We start from the raw sequence: 7,984 nt of genomic DNA on the forward strand, positions 1-7,984 counted from the left end.
TAGAAAAGTGGCATCTACTCAGTACCCGAGGCTTTTGGCTTTGCCCAGGAAGGAAGTCAGTGATTAATTCAGGGCCCATTGATGTATGAGAACTTTACAAACTGGCCTCTTTCGATTCTGGCCAATGGTCATGTCCTGGACTAGCTTTATTGAGAGGGGGAAAAATGCCAGATAGATTTAGGGCCTTTTGGGCCCCTTTTCGTTAACGGCAAGTAGTAACAGAGAGAGGGGGAAAGTATTTTATTCAAAGCATTTATTTATTAATTTATTGACCCATTGTTGGGGAATCCTTAAAAGAGTACAGCATTATACAAAAGACCTTCTACAAAAGAGTTCAGTGTTATAGTGAAAGCAAACTGATATATGCATGTATATTTGATATTATTTTTTAGTGTTGTTGTTAGTGCATTACAATAATTGTTTTTTATATTGTTGCATTTGTATTCTAAATACAGGCTTTGACAACACTGCAACAATCACGTGAATAAAGCAACGTTGAATGGGTTTTAATAGCATTGTATGGCATCACTTTGCACTGAATTTGGCTGCATGCATATGTTGAGTTGAGTGCAAGAGCTGTGTTGAGTAAGGAGGCTGGAAGTAATGCAAGACGACCATAGTCAATACTCTGCTTTCATCTGTGGGAACACTGCGCTGAGTAGAACAAACATGTTAATTAACTTTACAAATCAGCCTGAGCGAATGTGACACCAGCGCGGGCAGACTCACGGCTCTGAGCGACATGGCGGCCGCAGAACACAGATGTTTGTAGGCTCAGGCAGTGGAGACCTCCTGGGAGATGGAGGATTGCTTTTTGATGCTGAGTGGAGTCATAACACTGATATTTGATCTGTGTTATGACACCACTGTCAGTTTTTGCGTGTTGATGGGCATGTAGACCGATATGCATTCAGCCAAACCTCACATAAAAGATACTATTTGATAAGGTCTCAAATGTTAGGGAAAAAATGCAATTCATGTAATTTCCTCATGTAATCTGCCGGGGGACGAGCTTTGAGCATTTTAATTTAATTGAGAATAAGACAGGACATGCACATGTATCTCTACACTTGAACCATTTTGACTTGATTGAAAAACTCAATCAGTTGCACGCACAACAGTCCAGAAGTCAAATGTGAATGCCTGATGTGCATACAGTACAGTAGGCCCACACCACTATGGCACATGACCTACATGATCACCATGCAACAAAGACCTTTGGGTTGAGTGAAGCCCATATGTGCAATTTGAGGACTTCCAATTGTTTGTAAATTGCCTGGGCTGTGGGCAGGATCTACATTTCAGGCATCACTTCTGGTGTCAGATCCCAGGCTTGAGTTCTGGTTCAAGCCTGTCTGATCCACCACATGGCTCTCGGGCTCTCTGTGTCTCTGTGTCTCTGTCTCTGTCTCTCTCTCTCTCTCTTTCACAGCATTTCCTCCACAAACAGAGGGGTGGTGGAGGGGGGTGGGGGACGCCAGCATAATTGTTCCTTTCACTTTTAAAAAAGTAATTAAGTGTGTGGGGAGAGATGGACATGTTGCCAAGCTCAAGGAGCAGGGGAATAATTAAGGATTGATCGTCAGTAGACTTCAGAGGCTCGTGGAGCCGGCACTGGCGCACCCACAGATGGCACTCTGAAAATATCTTCTTTTTTTCCCTCCCCGAGGTGAGAGTCTGAGAGCTTCTGCCACAGAAAGACTTGGCAAAAGAACGCACACAGACTCTCTCTCTCCCACCTCTCTCTCTCTCTCTCTCTCTCTCTCTCTCTCTCTCACACACACACACACACACATGCATGAGAGGACGAGGGGGGGGGGGGGGGGGGTGTTCTGGGATTGCATGTGTTTGTTTGTGTTTTTTGGCATATGAGTGTCGACAGATTGTTCTAGAGCCATATGATGATATATGCGGAAACACTCTATAATTACAGGCACCAGGCTCAAGACATCAGGCTAAAATGCCACTTCATACACATAAAATCATTTAGACTCTCAGAGCATGGGGTAAGGAGCAATTGAGATACATTTCCCTTATCCTAGCCCTCCAAAATCCAAGCAGAGTATTTCCAGATTGTGTGAGAAATGCACCGTTAAAGGCAAGGCTTTGAACCGGTTCACGGAACGAAAACGAAAACCAGAAACTTTTGATGTTTTGCTAGGAACAGACATGAAACCAGAAACTTTACATTTTTGTATGTTCCGGAACAGAATCGTTTATCTAAAATAATGGTAACCAGTTACAGTTTTCCTTGATCGTTTTGATGCTTGTGTCAACTCTGACATCACATTCTCAAAACAGTTACAGTAACACCCGTGTCTGAACAAAAGCACTCTGGCCAAAATGACACATTTTGCTTGCAAAAGGCTGTCACTCTCTAAAAACACTTAAAACATGCAGCAAAAGCAAATCTTGCCTTCAAACAACACATCCTGTCGTCAAATCACTGTGTGATTTCAATCAATCATTACACACTGGACAACAAAATGCAAAATTTAGTTCTCAAAATGAGCATTTTTGCTATGTCTATTCCATTTTTTTCTCATTTTTCTTGTATCAGAAAAAACTGTGGAAAGACAAAATATACTGAATAAAATATAATTTATTCATTCCTCCCAAGATGTAACTGCCATTTACACGTAAGACCTACAGTAAACACCTAGGCAAGACAAATTTCATTGAACTACAACTTGTCATTTTTCACATAGGCTATACAATAATTTCTCTAAATGTGCCTTAGATCCATAGCCTACTTGCAAATAGCAACACAGAACAGACATGGCATCTCTAATGAATGAATGAATGATTGTTGATTGAAGAATTGCGCAAAGGAGTTTCACACAGATGTATCAGAGATCCAGACTAATGCAAGGTTAATGTATCAGAGATTATCAGATGTATCTGATGTATCAGAGATTCAGACTAATGCACCACCTGTGAAAAGATGTTTTCCTTTTGTTTAGCATGGGAAAACCAAGATTTTGGGGACTTTGAATGACATCTGTGTTAACTGTTTTGCAAAAGGGTGTGAGAAATGTGTGAACCCAATGAAAATGTGTGAACACATTCACAAAAGATGACTTCTGCTGTGCAAAGAAGGTGTTCATGAAGACCAAGTGGATCCCAGTTTTTTTAAGCAGGTCAAAGCAATCGAGAAAAACTGTAATACTGTTATTTTTTGTATTTTTATTTCTGTGCAATATGACTTGATAAGGTTCACTTCCGGTCATTCACTCATCAGGAGAAATGTAATAGAGAAGCTTGCTGTCAGCAAGTAGCCTAATCAATAGGCTTTTGGATGGATGTACTGTAAGAACTACAGTGATGCTTCTGTAATGCTTTGTGGTTTTGTATTGTTTGATGACATGAGAGAAACAAATGCACTGATTGGGTCCTGGCCAGGTTTGATCAACTGAAGTTCTCAATGACAGCTATGTAGCCTGCCCTATTTGTCATTTGCACCAATTGAGCTACAGTATGTAAGAAGTATAGATTTATAGAACACTTTAGTTGAAGGTATCTACATAAGAGTGACATGACACTGTCATAACCCTAACACTAACCCTAACCCTAATGGCAAAAACCGAATGACACTTGACAGAAGCAAGTGACAGAAGTGTTATGTCTTGTTTATGACTTGTTTATAATGTTGTTTATAATGTTAATGACAAATTCATGACAGTGTCATGTCACTCTTACATGCAGATACCTTCAAGTAAAGTGTAACCGAAGTATAATGGATGTGTTCAATTGTTTGCTAATAAACAACATGGCAGAAATGTTCCTTGTCTTAATTCATATATAATACTGAAGAAAATGTAGGCATGTCAAAATTACAGTTATGCTGCTTACATAATGTAGCCTATAGTGCTTTTTTAATGTTTGATGATGATAGAGACTTAAAGGATAATTCCAGTATTTAGCACTTTGAGTCCCTTTTCTGGTTTGTTTTGAATGAACTAGAGTGGTGGACACTGAAATTTTGAAGATGGGTCCTGTCTAGACTTTCTGACTCCGACTTCGCCTTTGAGTGGCTGCCATAATCGTTTTTTAAAACTGTGCAACTCACCGAGTGGTTAGTGATGTTCGTTGATGTTCCAAAACAAGTAGCGTAGCGAAATACAGTTTCTGTCATGTTTTATTTGCCATTTTGTAAAATCCCATTGATTTCTGTTGGAAGACTCATCTCTCGCTGAGATTACTGCGCTACTGGAAACGGAAAGGGGGTTTGTTTGTAGTCTTTCCCCCGTGAGACCTTCTTTTACTGTCTATGCTTCAGACTCAAATATTGAGCGGAAGTTTAAACACGGTTGTGAGGTATCTGAAAAAATTGTTCCACAATAGCAAATAACGGATTTAAATCATTGCGCCGATATATTGCGCCGCTATATTTGTTTTTAATAATCAACAAACGCCACTAACCACTTGGTGAGTTGCACAGTTTTGAAAATTAATGTTAAAAGACATGTTTGTGCATGCCCATAGCCAGCCACTCTGAAACAGTCAAAGGCGATTTAAAATGAGTTAGAAAGTCGAGACAGGACCCATCGTCAAAATTTCGGTGTTCACCACTCTAGTTCATCCAAAACAAACCAGAAAAGGGACTCAAAGTGCTAAATACCGGAATTATCCTTTAAGGAAAATTATGTAGACTAACAATATAATTTTAAAGTCTTAAGGGGCAGCCGTGGCCTACTGGTTAGCGCTTCGGACTTGTTACCGGAGGGTTGCCTGTTCGTGCCTTCGAAGTAGGCACGGCTGAAGTGCCCTTGAGCAAGGCACCTAACCCCTCACTGCTTCCCGAGCGCCGCTGTTGTTGCAGGCAGCTCACTGTGCCGGGATTAGTGTGTGCTTCACCTCACTGTGTGTTCACTGTGCGCTGAGTGTGTTTCACTAATTCACGGATTGGGATAAATGCAGAGACCAAATGTCCCTCACGGGATCAAAAGAGTATATATACTATACTATACTATACTATACTATACTAGCCTATAAATCTAGACGCACCCTAGCGGCGGCAAATTAATTTGGTCAGCCTGTACCTCTAGTATCAAACCATAGGGATTTCTATTGGCTGACGCCGTGGACGTCATCCAATCACAGCGCTCTATTTTGTTAGAGAGTCTTAAGGCGGGCTTAACAGGATGACGACAGTCCTGCGATGGTGAATAACAAGGAAGGTGGCTATGGCGAACGAAGAGCAGTTGTTTGAATCGGCGTTAGCATCAACTTTGGAGAAGTTGGACTTGTGCTTTTCTTTGAAAGTTGAGCAACACAATGCACTTAAGTAATTCCTTTCAAAGAAGGATGTATTTGCCGTTTTGCCGACCGGATACGGATATGGTCGTAGCGCTGGCCTATTGCATGCCTAGGCAGTTTGAAAGACAATTCTCTGCCCGCCCCTTGGATTAAGCGAGGTGAATGGCTTGATTCCAGACTATACATTTCAATGATATAGGATGGCCCGCCAGGCTAATACTATACTATACTTAATGATCAACCTACTTATTTGTATGTCCCACAGCTGACTTTGAATATTATTAACCGGTTCAGGAACTTCAATTTTAGTGTTGAATCGAAAACCGGAAACGTTAAAATACTGTTTCTATTTGGAACGAACCAATTGGAAAATTTTTTTGGTTCAAAGCCCTAGTTAAAGATACCTCTCTTTCGTTTAAATAAGAGCCTGGACTGAACTTCTCAGATACCTCCTTTCGTGGCGCTCAAGGAAGAGCATGTTTGCTTTGTGTCTTTGTGAGAGCAAATGTGCACATGTACTGTGCCTGTGATTCTCCAGCAGTGTTTTCAGTGTGGGGACACAAGTGAGCCAGGCAAGGTGCTCCCTTCCTGGCCTCTCCTCAGCTGTCAGCCCCTCTTCACTCTGTTTTGGAGCTAATAGGCCATCCATCCATCCAAGAGTATCTGCTGCAGCAGTGATTGGCAGTTAATTAATCAGGAATGTGTGCAGGCTCTTCCCCATTCTTTCCTCCAGCTCAGCCCTAATCTTCCTCCATCAACAAAAGGGCTGTTTCGTCAGCCGCTGTCCATGGTGCTGATGGAGGTGTAGGTGCAGGGCAAACATACACACACACAAACACACTCCCTCTCTCTCTCTCTCTCTCTCTCTCTCTCACACACACACACACACACACACACACACAGACACAGACACAGACATACACCTCTTTAGTACTATTTGTTCATCTGAGTATATCTTCATATGCATATAGCAGTGTGCATGAATATTTTAATTTACTGTATCGTTCACTAAAGACAGCCGTCCTTGATGTAGTGTTTGTGGGGTATTGTCCTCCACAAAGGCTTCCAAACAAAAATCAATACCCTGACGTCTATGGTTAAAGCGAAGTGACAGGAAAGAAGAAGGGATGTGAAAAAGAAAGAAAGGGATGTGAAAAAGAGGATAGTAAGATAAGTAATTAAGGCAAGGGAAGCAGTAGGTCAGACACACTGGAACAGAAAGAAATAAACAAGGAAAGGAAAAAAAAGAGGGTGCAGGTGTACTCAGAGACATGCAGAGAATAAAAGAGAAGACAACTGCAGGCTTTGAAATGCTCTGCGCTCCTGAGCTGTTCCCAGGAGCTCTAGTGAGAGAGAATCAGAAAGGGAGAGAGGGAGGTGGAGGGAGGGAGGGGGAGGATGACTGAAATGGAATGGATAAACTGCACCTATCAATGTTCCATTCATCACGCGTGTGACCAGCGTGCTTATAGTGGGGAAGTCCCCCCCCCCGTCTCCACCCCGATGGCTCCCGATTCATTTCCTCCGTGTTGCTGCCCTGCGATGGGAAATGAGTTGTGACCGCCGCTCCTGTCAGCAGCTAAATGCAACAGCGGCGTCAGTTCCCTGCACCGCAGCGAGCCGATGGAGGGTATGCGCTCGCCGCCCGTGGATGCCTCCAACCGCTTTTCCCGAGCAGTCCACAGAGAGTGGGTTACAGAGAGACATCCACAGGGATCATCGGCCATCTTCATGATGAGGATCATTTGCGTATGTGTGTGTGTGTTTGTGTGTGTGTGTGTGTTTGGGAGGGAGGTAGAATAGGACGAGGGTAGCAGAATTTTAGACTGTCAATATCTCTCCTCCTGAGATATGTTTTGATTAGTTATTTGAGTCTTCATGTCTCAGTCTAAAAATGACAATTTCCTTTCAATTGCCCTTCCTCATCTGTCTCATATAAGAGGTCAGAGTAGTCATGGTGTTCATTGAGATCATTTATGGCATGCTGTAGAGAAAATAATTACAGTAACACTAAAAGCAAGAGAGTGAGACAACAGAGAGACTCTAGGCTGGAGGTTAGATTATATACTCTGTGTGACCGGGTATATTCAAAACCAAAAACAAATATTTGCAAAGAAAAAGCTTCATCAAAAACTTGAAAAAGGCCTTCTAAAACCCTAAACAAAGGTGACAACCTCAAACATTGCGAGAAACAGTGAAACACTGTCTCCCTCTGAAAGCAAAAAGGGCAGTCCTGACAAACCCCTGGGTTTATGATGGACACAAACGCATTAATTGCAACAATACCATGGAGAACTCTCCACTGCAAATCACAGACTTGTTTCCTCAACGGTGGTTTATAGAGTGCCCTCCATTCAGGTTTTACAGTATCATCTAGACCCAGAACATTTCGCCAAGGAGTGTCAACTCTCGCATTCAATTTCTGTTTGTTTAGAACAATAACACACATTTTGTACAGAGGTTTACTACAAAAGTCATCCAAAACAATCTCTGTTCGTTCTTTATTCTCCAAAATAACCCCTGCACAGTCACCCAGTTTTGGCCTAACACATACATTGAGAAAAGGATCCTCCTGATCAGGAGGGTCTAACCCCAAACAGTACTGTTTCAGTCTTTCACATTCCTCAGCCGTAAGGAGTGCCTTCCACCTACCCAACAGTTTGTTGATGACACGTATGGACCTTATCCCTAGGTGCAATACTAGTTCCTCAGAACAAACCAGATC

Source organism: Alosa sapidissima, chromosome 3 (genome assembly GCF_018492685.1).
Source record: "Alosa sapidissima isolate fAloSap1 chromosome 3, fAloSap1.pri, whole genome shotgun sequence".
Taxonomy (NCBI): domain Eukaryota; kingdom Metazoa; phylum Chordata; class Actinopteri; order Clupeiformes; family Clupeidae; genus Alosa; species Alosa sapidissima.